General features: G+C 58.6%; 1 protein-coding gene across 1 annotated transcript in view; it reads left to right on the top strand.

The window, feature by feature from the left end:
* Positions 1 to 15,278, top strand: part of SHISAL1 (shisa like 1) — a 127,015-nt gene that overhangs the window by 42,242 nt on the left and 69,495 nt on the right. The gene's annotated exons all lie outside the window — the stretch shown is intronic.

The raw sequence follows: 15,278 nt of genomic DNA on the forward strand, positions 1-15,278 counted from the left end.
TTCTTGGCCCTGCCCAGCAGCTTGGGGCCACCCTCTCCAAGATCACTTGCCCTGGCTGATTCCCCTGGGGCTGGGCCCCAGGCCACCACATCAAAACCTGCGGTTTCTGGAGGCGGAGGGTTCTGGATGGGTAACCCGTCAATACCCACCATGAGGCTTGCTCGGCTCTTGCTCGGCCCGCCCAAACTGTGGCTAAAAATCTTGGCTCCATCAAGGAACACTGGACCCGCCTGAAACTCTGGGCCCTGGCATCTGCTAGGTCCTCAGCGTGGCCTCGGCATGGCACCACATTCCTCCTGGCCTCCTAGCCTCCCCATGCCGGGACACCTCTGAGCCCGACCAAGTCCCTAGAGACACTATGGCCTTTTACCTCCTCCTCCTCTCCCCCTCCACGTGGCAGAGTGCTGTCTCGACCAAACTTTCCCAAGGACCCTCTGAGCATTCTCCTCCTTGACCAGGACTTCACCTGAGCCCAGCTCCCACAGAGAATCCCGCTAAGCCGCTTTATCAAGGATCCCCAATTCCTCATCCCCCATCCTTTATGTCTAAGTCCTTGGCCCTTGGGAAGAATTCTACAGGGCTGTTTAGCAGGAATCCCCCAAGCCCCTTAGTAATTTTCCATCCACTGACCCCTTGCTCTGCTCCATGGCTGTAAAGCCCCAGCTGTCTTTGCTGTATTTGGAATTGACTTCAAAAACTTGATCTCGTTGCAATAGTCCTGACCCTTATAGCAATAGTCTTGAACAAAGTCTTCCTTGCCATTTTTAGCAAGCATCTGCTGCAATTCTTCTCTTTAACAACCCCCCTTAGCCTCTACCAGCTTAGCCATCCTCCCCCAAAGCTGCTCACCCCTGAAATCTTACTCTGTATCTTCGTCTACAGCAAGCGTGGTGTTCAGAGCCCCGTCTTCACCTCCCGGCTACCCCCCCCCCGGGACGGCGCTCCCTACACCCTCATCCATGACTATAAAATGGGTAAAGAAGAGAGAAGAAACCACACACAAAGCACAGACAGCAGACTCTGAGCAGAACAGGTGCTCAGCAAACATGTGTTTCTTTGTCCTTCTCGGGCTCCTGTTTGTAAGATGCCTTAAATCTGCCAGCAAAGAGAGACTCCACGCCACTGGGATAGTCTGTCTTCCGATGGGGGGAACAAAATCCCAGGTGGCAAGGGAGCGGCGACTCTCAGAAATGGTAACATCTGCCCAGCTCTGCTTCCCTATTTATCTCTCTATTTCGGTGCTCAAAAGGACAGGCAGGTGGCCAGCTGCAGAGCCGAAATTGAATAGAAGAACCGGGAAGGTATTGGACAGTCCAGGCTTAGCCCCAGTGGGGTGTGGGTCTTCAGCAGGATTGGCCTGGCATTTCATTTCCTCCTCCACCAGAAGAGCAGGGCGGGGAGTCAATGAAATGTTCTAGGTCTTCATCTGGAGTTTTCTTTCTCTCATCCCAGGCAGACAGTTCTCTTGGAACTGGCTGGAATCGGACCCACAGGAGGGACTTGCAGGCAACCTGTGTTTTCACCTTGATTGGCTTAGAGGGCGGGGCCTGAGAGCAGTGAGTCTTAGCAAATGTGACACCGGAGCTCTCCCAGGGCACTAGCAAGCTTGGGTCATAGGGTGACTTGGTGCAGGAGCTGGGACCAGAGGCATGGATTTCCTTGCTTTTATGCTGACTTCAAAAGTCCCGTACTCCGGGAAGCCTTCCTTGCATCGGCCCCCCACCCTAGGCTGGCTCAGGGTCCCTCATTGGAGCCCAAATCATGCCCGGTTGCATTCAATGCAGCTCCCTCTTTGGGGGCAGATGTGTCTGAGCACAGAGGTGGCAACAGTACATCTGAATAAATGAGAGCATGAAGGCGTGGAAGTCTTTCCCCTCTCCATCGGGCGTCTTCCGCCTGCACACGGGGGTATGCAGAGACGCAATCGTGAGGTGCTTTTATCCCCCATAGGGCCAGCTCGGACCCAGCAACTGACCGAGAATTACAATAATACTATTAATGTAACAACAGTAAAAATAACCACCACGCTAATGCCGCCACCTATGACGAGCCCTACTACGAACCAGGTGCATTTCCCAGTGTATGTTACTGAAGGCTCGTGATGGTGACAGCCGTGGGAGGTGGATATTATTATCCTAATTTCTCAAATGAGGAACCAGAAACTCAGAGAGCTGACTCCCTTGATGAGCGAGGGAGGGCGGCCCTGGAGCTGGATGTGGGAAGGGTGGAGCAGGAAGGGGCGCTTGGGGGCAGTGGGGGGGGGTGTTGGGTCATGTGGTTAGGGCCCTGGGGCTGCTGCTGAGAGGACCGCAGATCGGGCAAGGGGAAGGGGCTTCAGGCAACGAGATTTTATGCTCTCACAGTTCTAGAAGCTGGAAGTCTGAGATCAAGGTGCTGGCAGGCTGGTCCCTTCTGAGGCTGTGAGGGAGAACCTGCCCGGGCTTCTCCCCTTTTCTGGGGGTTTGCTGGCAGCGTGCCGTGTTTCCTGGTTTGCAGAAGCATCCTGGGGTCCCTGCCTCTTGCCTTCACGTGGACTTCTCCCTGTGCACGTGCCTGTGTCCAAGTGTTCCCTTTTTATAAGGACATCGGTCATATCAATTAGGGCACACTCCAGGTGACCTCATCTTAACGTGAGTCATTATATCTGCATCAATCCTATTTCCGGGTGAAGTGCCACATTCTGAGGGACGGGGTGTTAGAACTTCAACTTATGAGTGCTGGAGGTCAAATTCAACCTGTAACAGCGACTCTGGGCAGGGCTCCGGGAAACCGGGCCAACTATGGAATCAGCAAGGTCAGGATGAGTGCCAGGTGGGCACTGGGGACAGGCCAGCGGGAGGAGGGGGACGATAGGGGCACTGGGGATACCAGTGTGCCTGGGGAAACTGGCAGCTGGTCAGGGGAGTGTTCCCCATCAGGGCAAATGATTCCACAGCCTCCCAACCCCCATCGTCAAACCATAAACCCAGGAGTGGGCCCTTGCCCCTCCCTCAGCCCTCAGATTTGGACCCCATCACCTCAAGAACTCTTGAATCTGTTCACTTCTCACAAATAAGCAAGTACTTATATACTGTAGCAGATGGCAGTGAACACCCAAAGGGGGGAAAGCCGAGAAGAGGGGTAGGAAGTGGCAGGAGGGGAGGGGGCTTCAGAGAGGCATGTGTGTTAGCCGAAGCAGGCAGGAAGGAGAAGGCTGGGGTGGGGGTGGATTATTAGAGGACAGCAGAACTAGCTGGTAAGCAGGATCAGCCTACAAAGGCCCTGAGGCAGGTGTGTGAATGACACGTCCTGGGAGCAGCAAGGCGGACGGTGGAGTGGAGGAAAGGAGCAGGTGGGCAAGATGCAGGAAAGGAGGTCTGGGAGGTGGGTGGGTTACCTCGTGTGCTCCTGGCCCAGGATGCAGCCCCTGACCCAGGCTGGTTCCCCACGACCTCCACATCTGAGGGTGAGAGGAGCCTGAATGTCCAAATACCCAGCCCCGAGTCCCACCCAGGCCCCCAGGCTTGTCCTGCCCGCACGAGCCCAGCTCCCAAATCAGCAAAAGCAAACGGTGCTGCGCGTGGTTTTCAGGATTGAAATCACTTTATCTAACGATATCATGAAACCCTGGGAAGGAGCCGGGAAGAAAACCCCCAGAAATAATGAAATAAAGACAATGGACTCTCTATGAATAGAAACCCCATTTGCAAAAACCGCAGAAGGGATCACAATATTTCCAAATCTTCCCATGGCTTTGCCTTAATTGCCGCTGAGCACCACTTTCTTCCTGATGCTTTAATCAACCAATTTACATGTATTACCGTGCTTGACACAGGCTCGATTTCTGATAAATGAAACAAAAATATTAAGAACACTGGCACCGTTGGGAGCAGACCCGCTCCCTGCCCGTGTTCGGCCTAACATTTCTGCAAGACGTCCCCGCTCACTCAGCAAACCTTTGCTGAGGGCCTACTGTGTGCCAGGCCCCCAGGGGCACAGCAGAGAGCAAGCAGATACGGGAGACCCTCCCTCTCCCTGGCCGTGCGGTGGAGAATGTCCAAATCAATGGGGTATTTGTAACCACATGACAAAGGAGCAGACCGTCCCAATGGGCAGGAGATGCTTTGCCATAGACAGAACCAGGAGGGGACTCTTACTGGGAAGGAGCGGCAGGAGCCGCAGAGGCCTCGCTGAGCGAGCTGACATCCTGGAAAAGCTTCCACGGAGTGAGCCACTTGGCTATGGGGTCTCTTAGGGCAAGAGCGTTGTGGAGAAGGGAGGCCATGAGCGGGCCTTGGCTCTGGGCAGGATAGGGCCCTGGAGGGAACCAAGGGGTCTCTGGGGCTGCTGACTGAGAGCAGAATGGGGACCAGAGGGGTATTTGAGTTACAGCTCTGTTCCAAATATCTCCACTCTGTGATTCTGTGGTCCTCAAACGACCTGAAAGCTTCGTGGGGCTCGGGCCTGGGGTCAGGGAGACAACAGTGCACGGAGGTTTACAAAGTGGGGTTCTCCTGACAGCTCTGCAGCTGGGCATTCTTGGACAAGTCTGTCTGCCTTTGGATGGCTTCTGTCTGTAGTCACTGCGTGGCCCGGCTGGCTGCCGTGAGTGTAGGTGAGGGAGTGGGTGACACAGTGCCAGGTCAAACATAGGTGCTCTCTGTACTCTGAGAAGCACCCCTCTGAGTCCTGCCATCACTGACTGGCCCAGGCAAGTCCTCGGAAGGGGATAGGATGGACCCACACCCACAGGGCACCTGCTGTGCACCTGTCTGGAGGCACAGGGAGTGGAGGTGAGGGGTGGGGCCACTTGAGCTCTCCACAAACAGGGACTGAGCTACAAACACTGGGTCCCTCATTAGGCCCCCCGAGGCCAGACTTGGGGCTAGGAGAGGACCCTGACAGGCTCTGCTCATGATCTGAAGCCTCCACGCTGCATATCGACACTGGTGCCTCTGGGTTCCCAAGACCCAGCATGCAGGCCCAGGCAGGACGAAGCCCCCCACCTCGCCCCCCACACCCCGATGGGCATACCTGTGTGCTCACTGCTTAGCTGAGTGCCGCTGGGGAGACTGTAGGAGTCACCCACCGGCTCTGAGCCCCAGGCTCCTCCTCTGTGAGACAGGGTCCCGGGAGATCCCAGCAACTTTGGCAAGTGACTTGCATGACTAGAGCTCTGTGCAGGATAGGAAGCATTTGTTTGCTCCAGTCATGGCCTCTGCCTTGTCCTCTCTGGCCTCTGAGATCAGTCCCCAGCCCTCGGGAAACCCCATCCATGTTCACCCAGTGGGCAGCATTGACTTTAAGTCCATCCTCCCACCCAGCTCTGGGGGGCCAGGACTGGGAGGGCGCAGGGCCACTGTCATCCTGTCTTGCCTCCTCCCCTCCCATGCCTGTCGGGACAATGGAAACCTGGAAGGGTCCCTGACAGCAGCCTACCAGGCTCATATCTGATTGGCCCCTGGCCCATGTACGTGTGAATCACTGTTTTGCTATCCCCAAAAGGAGAGGACAAAATTACACTTGGTAGCCCCTAGGAATGGGGAGTTCTCTACCCGAGAGGACGCTAGTGGGGCGATTCCTCCCAATCTTCCCACAGGGTCTCCCCGCAGGTCCCAGCCCCGCCCCTCAGAGACACAGAGCATGGCCATCTTCTCTCCTCGCCAGCCGGGACCTGCGGAAGTCATCCATTGTGCCCATGACCCGAGGAGGCATGATACCAACACAAGCACCCACTGTGTGCGTCAGAGTTACCTACTGCGTGTGTCAGAGGTGCCTACTGTGCGCCATGTCTTGTGCATACCGCACAGCACAGGTGGCCTGGGAGGAAGGTCTCCGCCCTCCCCGGCAGGGGGGCGGAGTCAAGGCAGGGGCTGTGGACAAGCTCCACCGGCCCATGAGAGGGTGTGGCCATTTCCTCACCTGGGGATCCTAGCCCGGGGGACCCGTGGCTTGCTGAAGGTCACCCACAGGGAGTGGCAGAGCCAGGGTTCAAATACCTCCCCATCCTCCTGGCAGTACCTCAGCACAGCAGCCAAGCATGGACTTGGCACTTTCTCGAAGACTGAAACGACCCCCCTTCCTCCGGCTCCTCTCCTCCTCTAAACAGCTGGCAGGGCTCAGCCCTGTGCCCAAAGATGCCCAGAGCAGCTGTCCCCTCCGTGGGCGGCCGGGTCCTTTCTCTCCTGCTGCTCCCGGGGCTGGGAGGGGCGGCTGCCGGTTATTCTTAGCTCTCCGGGGCCCATAGCAAGGTCACCCTACCGTCCCAAGAGAGAAGCAACTCAGATTTGGACAAGCTGGCAGAGTGCCTGGTCCCCGGGCTGCCCTGCTCCGGAAGGCCAGGGCCATTCCTGGTTCAGGGATTGGGCCACGGTGGGCAGCCAGGAGGAAACCCAGCCCAGAGGCAGACACGCCCCTCCACCCAGCGAATTTTGCCCGTGGGTGCCCAAGGCCCAAGCCCAGGTGCGCCTGTGCTCACTGATGTGTTCTGGGGCACCCAGGACAGCGCCTGGCACCTACAAGAGGCTCCCTCAGCACTCATGGAATGTTTTGGTGGATGAATCCACAAAGAAGCCCCGTCTCCTGTTTGAGAACCCAACCGTCTGGTGGGGGAAGGCAGTGGTTTCCATAAGGGTCGTCGTAGCCAACGGTCTACAAAGCGCCATCTACACGCCATGGGCCACAGGAAGGACAGCCAGACCTCTTCAGTCCTTGCAACAGCCACACAGATCAGAACTCTTTCTTATGCTCGCGTTACGCTGCAGGAAGCCGGCGTGGGGAAGCCAAGGGTCCCTGGGCATGACTCCAGACCCCAGGCTGGAAACCATCCTGAAGCTGGCAGACTGGGAGGGAGCTCCAGAGGGAAAGGCCCGCTCACTGCGCCCTGAGATGGACGGGTGGGGACTGGCGTTCTAGAAGAGGCAGCGTACATAAACAGCGACCCGGGAGCCTGTCACGGAGAAAACCGGGACCTTTGGTGTGTCCGCAGTGGCTGCCTATGGGATGCTGGGTGCGCCAGGAAGGCTGGGTATCTGGGGGTGTTGGGGGCCCCGTGTCAGAGGCTGGGGGCAGGCAGGAAGCAGGATTAGGGCTACACTTTGTCAAGAGCCCCTTGGCTGCCCTGGGGAGGGGGCACGGTGGGGGGACCAGGACAGCTGGGGCCTGGCCCAGCAAGAGTGAGTGGTGGGGTCTGATGTCAGGGCTGCAGATGGCCTCAGGTCGCGCTGACAGCTGGGAGAGGGAGGAGGACACTGGAAGGAGGGAGGCAGAGACGAGAGGAACCTAATTATACCGTGGGATTAATCACAGCACCTTTACGGGAAGGACTTCTCACATCATTATCTGCAGCGGAATGAGCAGCTTGTTTGGGGTGCGTGCAGAATTAATTAAGGCTGGGGACGCCTCGGAGAGCTGCGAATGAAAGGGGCAAGGCAAGTGCCAAATGTGCTTATTAATAAAATATCAGACACGGCCAGGCTATGCGCTGGGGGCCCCAGGGGAGCTGCGAGGGCCATCCACCCCGCTCTGCCTCCCAGGCCAGCTAGAAGCACGGGTGCAACTTCTTGAACTGAGGCCTGCTCGGGGCTGGGGCCCTGTGCTGGCTGACCATGGGGACATCGAGTCAGGTCAGACCCAGGCCAGCCCTCCAGAAGCTCCTGGTGGGGACAGAAGCACAGACGGGCAGTGTCACTTAGTGTGAACCGCGTTGTGATGGGCAGGAAGCCCAGAAGAACTAGCCTGGGCTCAGGGAAGGCTTCCAGAAGCCAGAAGGAGGAAACAAGTGACCGGCTCATCAAGGATAGGAAGGAACAAGAGACAACAGTCCAGAAAGAAAAAACAAAGAGCTGGAGGCTGGTGCTGTGAAGTCGGTTCAGGAACGTTGGGAGACAGAGCAAGCCTAGCGTGAGTCTGTGGCAGGAGACGGAGCTTGGCAGTGTGTCCTACAGGCACCGGGGAGCCATAGGAGGCTCCTGAGCAGGAGAGTGAAGCTGTCAGATTTGGTTTCACACAGAGTTATTTGGCTCCTGGGGGGCCAGAGAATGGAGTCAGGGAGGCTGCTGGCTACTGCATGAGTCCAGGCAGGAGAGTGAGGTGTGAACTGGGTGGCACCAGGGGGCACTAGGAGGAATGGCCAAGAGTCTGAAGTCAGGCACCCAAAGGGCTCTGCCTGATGAACCCAGCACCCTGGGGACGGACTGGTGAGAGCGTGAGCCTTGTCAAGGGGAGAGTTCCCACACAGATTGGCCTCTCTGTCCATGGCCCCAATCCTACCCTTCTCTGGGAAAGGTCAGACCCACGTTCAAATCCCAGCTTGACCACTTCTTAGCTGTGTGATTCTGTGCTGGTCGCTTAACCTCTCTGGGCTGTTTTGCCAACTGTAAATAGAAATGCAAAGAAGCAACTCCTAGGAGGGTAATACGGAAGCAGGGAGGCCATCGAAACGACACCGGGGGGCACGGAGCACCCAGGAAATGGAAACCCTGCCTTGTTTCGGTGTGGCATATGTGTACCGGGCTGATACCTGGGCCCACTTGGGAAGGGGGGAGAGAAGCCACACTTCCTGCCCCACGCAGCTGTCAACTTAATTCAAGAGCAAAGGTGGCTCTTCAGCTCACAGAGCTCAGGTGACCTGTCCAGGGCCAAGCAGCTGCCCAGCAGACACTCCTTCAAACGACAGTTTTACGGAGCAAAGCCCTCACCCCACTGCCCCAAGACAGAGCTTCTGAGAAGGGGCCAGCGGGGGCGGAGGGGGGGCAGTGAGGACCTCAGGGTTCTGTCCCTGGTCTCCCCTCACATGCAGTGTGACCTTGCCGGGCCCCCTCCCGTGGCCCTGAGACCGCGGTATCCTCCTGCCCCCAGGCCCCGCATTTTCTGTAGGTGCGAAGGCACAGAGAGGGCCTGGAGCTCAGGCGGGCCCTGCATACGCCAATTATCCGGATCATCATCGTTGTTGTGAGGACTCGGGGGCCTGCCCGTGGGGAGGGCTGGGCGGCTTGGAAATTAGGCCTCCGCTCGGGGTGCTTGGCTCAACCTACCAATTTGCATCATATTAATCTTCATCATCTGCGCTCCGGGGTGGAGGTGCTGGTGAGACACGGGAGCCCGAGAGCCACCAGCTGCAGCACAGCCGGAACCCGGACAGACTCGGGCACGGGCGTCCTGTCTATCAGCCAGGTGCATGCTGGGGGCAGGCCCGCAGGGGTTCTGAGGCCCAGCTGGAGATCCCTCACTGCTCCAAACATAGCCTCTCTGCCTTCCTTGGGGGGCCTGGGCTGTGCCTTCTGGGGGCCAGGCCTGGCCTCAGCTCCCTGCCGTCCCCCTGCAGGAGGTGAACCAACTTGCCCAAGGCCACCAGCGGGCACTAGGGCAGCCGGGATTCAGTCCCGGGGCACGCGTCCCTGCCATTCTAAGTTCCCCACCTGCGAGACTGTCATAGTGACAGAGGACACGGGCTCTGAAGCCACAGGCTTGTTGTGACTTAATACATGCCGTGGCCTGGCACAGCCCATGCGACCTGAAGGCAGCCTATCAGTGACTTAGACCAATGAGTAAACTGAGTCTCCGAGGACTTGTTTTGCAGCTTGGAAGGTGCAGCTGGCAGTCGCCCACCAACCCTGCCCGGCTCCCTCTGCCCCCTTGCAGCACACACGCTCCTGTCCCCCACCCCCACCCCTGCAGCAGCTCCTGATGGCTGGGCACCCGCAGGCTCCAAGCCTTAGCCTCTGGGGCAGGCCGGTCTGCAAGGGCCACTGTCTCCAGTCTTGCCGTTGCCCCGGGAGCGAGGCCCGTTGCTGGAGTCAGAGGCCACAAGCCTGGCAAGGAGGGCTTCACTGCCGGTCCTCTCCAGACGGATGGAGACCGTGTCTTTTCATCCCTGTGTTGAATTTGCAACTTGTGCTTCCATCTCCCTGATAGCCACATAACCGGCTATCAGGGGGTGGACTGAACGAAAGGGAAACCCTCGGGAACATCTCGGTGCCATACCTGAGAACGGGGAGCTGTCGTGAGCCATGGCTTGGGTCGGATGAGGGACCGAGGCTGCCCTTGGCACACACACTGTGGCCCACAGCACCTGGGGAGCAGGGCCGCTGGCAGGGAAGACGGGAATCAGAACACGGAGGGCTTTGGGTGCCAAGCTAGGGACCCAGACTTCATCCCAAAGGCATAACCACAGAAGGGCCCCAGGCAGAGACACGGCTAGGTCAGGGTCATGTTGTGCAAAGATGGTCCCGGGGGTCTGCAGCGGGAGGGATGGGCTGTAAGTGTCTTCCCCCTGTAAAAATTAAGTAAGTAGTTGACACGAGTGATGGCTGAGTACATTGATTTTTCTTTACATATATATAGATAGACAGGTTTTTCTATTAGCACTTAATTAATGCCCTAGCTTAGAACAGCACCCATTCATTATCCCACAGCTCCGCAGGTCGGAAGCCCGGGTGGGCTCAGCGAGTCAATGCTCCGGGTCTCACAAGGTAGAAATCAAGGCATCAGCCAAGCTGGGTCCTTGTGGGGAGACTCTGGGAGTCTTTTTGGGGGGACCCCATCAGGACGCTGGCAGGTGGCCGCAGGACTGAGGTCCAGCTTCTCACTGGCTGGCGGGGGGGATCCTGCTGTCCCCTGAGAGCTCCCAGCTCAGCAGGAGCCTCCCTCCCCGGGCACCCTCTTCACCCTGGCTTGGCTTTGACCTCCTCTTCTAACACCAGAAGGGGGGGACCCTCACGTTTTTGTAAAGGGCTGCTGTGATCAGCTTAGGCGCGGGATAATCTCCGCATCCAGGTCGGCTGATTAGTAACCTCCATTACAGCTGTAAAACCCCTTTTGCCACTTGCTGGAATCTCAGAGTAACCCGGGTGAGAGGCGGCGGGACCGGTATAGAACCGGGCGTGCTGTGGGCGCGCTTCCGAAGCCGACCGGAGCCCCGTCTCTTCTGGGCTCCGAGGGGTCCTGCCAGGCTCCCTGCCAGGGCCGGAAGAGAAACCGGGCTCACCCCTGTGGCCAAGAGGGAGGCAGGCAGGAGCCCGGGGGAGCAGGAGGCTGTGCGGAGGCTCCCCACGGAGTCACGTCCCTGGTCCCTGCGCTGCCCCCTGCCGGCCGGCCCTGGAACCACAGGGAGGCTGCGGCTTTTCTGCCACAAGGAACTGCCGTGGCCAGTTGGGAGAGTGTAAGCCGCGAGCTCCCAGGATGGCATGTGACCTGCCTGGCCTCCCGCCTCCAGGTGGTCAGGGCTGGGAGGCAGAGGCCTGGCTGCTGGCCGGCCGCTCGCCCCGCTCCAGGGCCTTGCATCCTCTGAAGACAAGGGGGGATGGACTTGATGCCGCCCCCTCCCCCGAACAGTGCTTTGTCCAGAGGTGGAGGCAGCCTGAGTGTTTCAGCCCCTCCAGATGGAGAAGGTCATAGGCTGCAGAAAGCGAGTGAACCTGACTATCACCCCCTCTCTGCTCCATAGGAGGGACCGAGTGGCCAGATGGTCAGGAACCTAAGCCCCAGGCCAGGCCCACAGTTCAAATCCCTGGCCACATCCTCCATGGGTGACTCTGGGGCCGAGGTTCCAAAAGTCTCTGAGTCTCTGGTTCCTTGTTTTGAATTCGGGAAATAGGGGCTTGAGGTCAGAACCCTAAGATCTTGAAGAGGAAGGAGGGACTTGAGGGGCCTTGGGGAGGGCAGAGGCTGCTCTCCAGGAAGGGGGGGAGTAAGGGGAGTCAATGCAGAGCCTGGGGGCCGGCCGCTGGTGCTCACACTGGCGCCCCTCCCCCTGCCCACCACAGGGGCTCAGCTTCCAAGGGCCTCGCTCCCTCCCAAAGGGGGCTCCCTGTACAGACCTCTGCGGAGCGCCTCACGTCCCCAACTTCTAATTAAATGGCAGTGATTTTGATGTGACAGGTGATCTTCTCGGGAGGCCTGGCTTTAAATTTAGCTCCCTCCCCAGCCAGCCCTTTGAAAAGGCTGCTCTCCACGGAGAGAGCAGGGAGAGCGTGAGTCATCGCCAGGCCTCCCTCCCGCCCTGGTGAGCAGCGGCGTTTTGCGGGGGAGCAGGCCTCCCGAAGGCAGAGAAATAGTAAATAGGGATGGTATTAAAGGCGACCATGCCTGTGGAGCTTGACACACAGTAGGCTCAGAAATGGGGCATCTGTGTAATTACCCGCACGTACCGCCTCACGTCTCCCTCCCCCAGCCCGGCCCCCAAGAGGGGACACAGAGATTTGTGGGCTGGAATGCCCAGATGCCCCTGTCCAAGCGGCCTCAGAGCCCACTCCTCCTGCTTCCGCAGATGCACAGCCGGCTGGCTGGCTGGCGGGAGCTCTAAAGCCAGAAAATGCTCCCCGCCCCTGAAGATATCCTCTTGCCCCCTAGCCCCTAAACCTGGGGATGTTACCTTATATGGCAAGAAAGAGAAAAAAAATGAGCTTTGCAGACCTTGAAGGGCTTTGAGATGGGGAATGATCCTGGATTGCCAGAGGACCCCAAATGCAGTCACAGGGGACCTTCTGGGAGGGAGCAGATGGGGGGGGTCCGACGCACACGCACACAGAGGAGCAGGCCACACAGAGAGCCAGACAGATGCTGGCCTTGGAGGCTGGAGTGACACGGCTATACGACAAGGATGTTGGCAGCCGCCCAGAGCTGGAGCAGTCCTCCCTTTCAGTCCCTGAGGGATGCAGCCCCCCAGACACCTGACTTCTGCCCAGTGATGCTGATTTTTGGTTTTCTGGCCTCCAGCACTATAAGGGAATAAATATATGTTGTTTTAAGTCACCAAGTTCGGGGTCATTGGTTACAACAGCCATCGGAAACCAGCGCACAGGAGTTGGGAGAAGTAAATGAGTTTGCCATCTGTCATACCGCTGGGAAAGAGCCACGTTGAGATTCCAGGTCCCCATCCGACCAGTCCCCCGGCCCATGCTGTTCCCTGCACACTTGGGACCCCCCCGCCCCGCCACCCAACGGAAGAACAGAAGGGACATGAGGCAGATCCAGTACCAACTAAGTGGCAGGAGCTCCTTTCCTCTATGACACAGTCTCTCCTTTAATCCTTATGTTGACGCTTCGAGATGGATAAAAGCATCCCCATTCTGCAGATGAGGAAACTGAGGCTCAGGGAGCCAACCTAGTTCTGTCCAAGGTAGGGGAGCCAACCATGGGGAAGGAGAAGGTGCAGGCTCAGGAGCACAGGGAGGGCAGCCTCACTGGCACATAGCAGGTGGAGAGTGGAGGTTTGAGGCTGACTAGGGCAACCCCCCCCAACTCCATGGGGCACCTGGCTGCAGAGCAGGCTGGGAAGGCAGGCTGGGCCCCCAGGGCCAGGAAGGGGTGATTGTGTTTGAGCGGGTAGATGATCAGGGTGGATGGAGGTCTAACACCCCGAGTCATCACCCAACTGGGCTGTGAACCTCTTGGGCACAGTGAGCTCGTCTCATCTCTGGGTGACTTGCATCAGACAAGAGACAGGCCCAGAGCCCTGCTCAGTGAGATGAAGAGGGGGGAGGGACTGTCCTGAATAACAAGACTTTCCAATATACCCTGGACATGCCATACCCAGGTACACACACAAGCGCACACATACACACAAAAACCACACACACTAGGCACACACACACACACACCAACACACACACAGCCCACGCTATATAGCCTCGATGACCCCCAGGACACAGCCTCTGGCGACAGAGGACAGACACCTCTCGACCTCCATACCACCCCCATGAGCTCTTCAGCCTCTTTTTTCACCTTTCTCGTCCTTGGTTTCCACCATAACATGGGGTGACCACGGACCCCCTCTCGGGAGGGTTGGCAGGTGCCAGGCGAAGTGCGTCACGTGTCCTGCCTCATTTAATCCTCACAAGATCCCAGGAGGGAAGTGCTGCTGCGATCTTTTTAGGGAAGAACACTGCCCCAGGAGGAGAGCCTGGGATGGAAGTCAGGGGGATCTGGGCTGCAGCCCCACTTCTGCCTCTTGCTGGCTGTGTGGCTCACGGGAGGTGTCCTAACCTCTCTGAGCCCCAGTTGCCTGCTTTGTCTGTAAAAAGGGGAGGACACCACCCAGTGCTTTGGTGAAGAATAAATAAAATACAATGTATAAAAGGGCCCAGCCCCGTTTCTGGTGAGGTTTGATCCACGTCTGTCCGTAACCATGAAACCAGATCCAAGGATGGGAGAGCCCCGAGGAGTTTGCCCTCAGGGAATCGACCTTCTGGTCCAGGGCACTAAAACGCACTCTCTCTCCCAAATAACCAAGGGATAGCCACCCTCATCACCACCCCCTCTGTGGGGTCCCTGCAATGTCCCCCCACAGTCCCTACCACTGGAGGTCAGGGGGCCTGGGACAGAGGAAGTGGCAAGAGGGGCTTACTGAGGTTGGCTTTCTGACTCAGGGCCATGCAGAGCACCCAGCACACCCAGATGGGAGGGCCAGTGGGAAACAGGGGCTGCTGGGGAGCACAGGTAGAGACACGAACTGGAACCGGAGAGGGGAGCCCAAGCAGCAGTCACGGTGGTCAGGGAAGTTGGGCTTTGTCTGTGGGAAACGGAACACAGCCTCCTTTCGGATGTGATGGATCCTCTCCCCTGACCCAGCCACCCAGCACCCAGCGCCTGGTCTGGCAAGAAGGAATGCCTCCCTTGACAAGAATGGCCTGGGGAGAAAACCTGACCCGGCGAGCCTCCTGGCGCAGGAGGCGGGACATCTGCCACGACAGGGTCTGCCTGGCAGAAGAGAGTCTGTTCTCCCCTAGGCGGGGGCCGGGACCACCACCTGGAAGGAGGCAGGTGAGTGCGGGGCGCCTGGGGAGCCAGGAGTCGGAGACAGGGTGGGAGGGGGACAGAGAGAAAGGACAGAAGGGAGGAGAGAAGGGGAGGGAAAAGTAGGAAGGAAGGAAGGACGAAGGACAAAAAGAGGGAGGGAAGGAAAGGCGATAGTGAGCAGAAAGACGGAGCCACAAAAGGAGGAAGGAGAAAGACTGCGAAAGAAAAAGCGAGAGGAGGAGGAGAGCGCGAGCGAGAGGGAGAGCGCGCGAGAGGGAGGAAGGGACGGAGGGAGGGTGGGGAGAGAGGGAGGGAGAGAGAAAGAAAGAGGGAGAGCGGCCGGGCGAGCGCGAGAAAGGGAGAGCGCGAGGGAGGAGGAGGGCGGGCGGGAGCGGCGGACGCCGGCGCTGGGAGAGGGGGAGCGCGGCGCGGCGGCGAGGGCAGGACGGCGGGGAGCCGCGAGGACGGCGAGGGGGCAGCAGAGGGCGCGGAGCGAGCGCCGAGCGCCAAAGAGTGAAGTGGCGGCGGCGGGCGCGGGGCCGGCGAGCATGAGCGCGGCG

Source organism: Lontra canadensis, unplaced genomic scaffold, assembly GCF_010015895.1.
Source record: "Lontra canadensis isolate GAN:19392208 unplaced genomic scaffold, GSC_riverotter_1.0 scaffold84, whole genome shotgun sequence".
Taxonomy (NCBI): Eukaryota; Metazoa; Chordata; class Mammalia; order Carnivora; family Mustelidae; genus Lontra; species Lontra canadensis.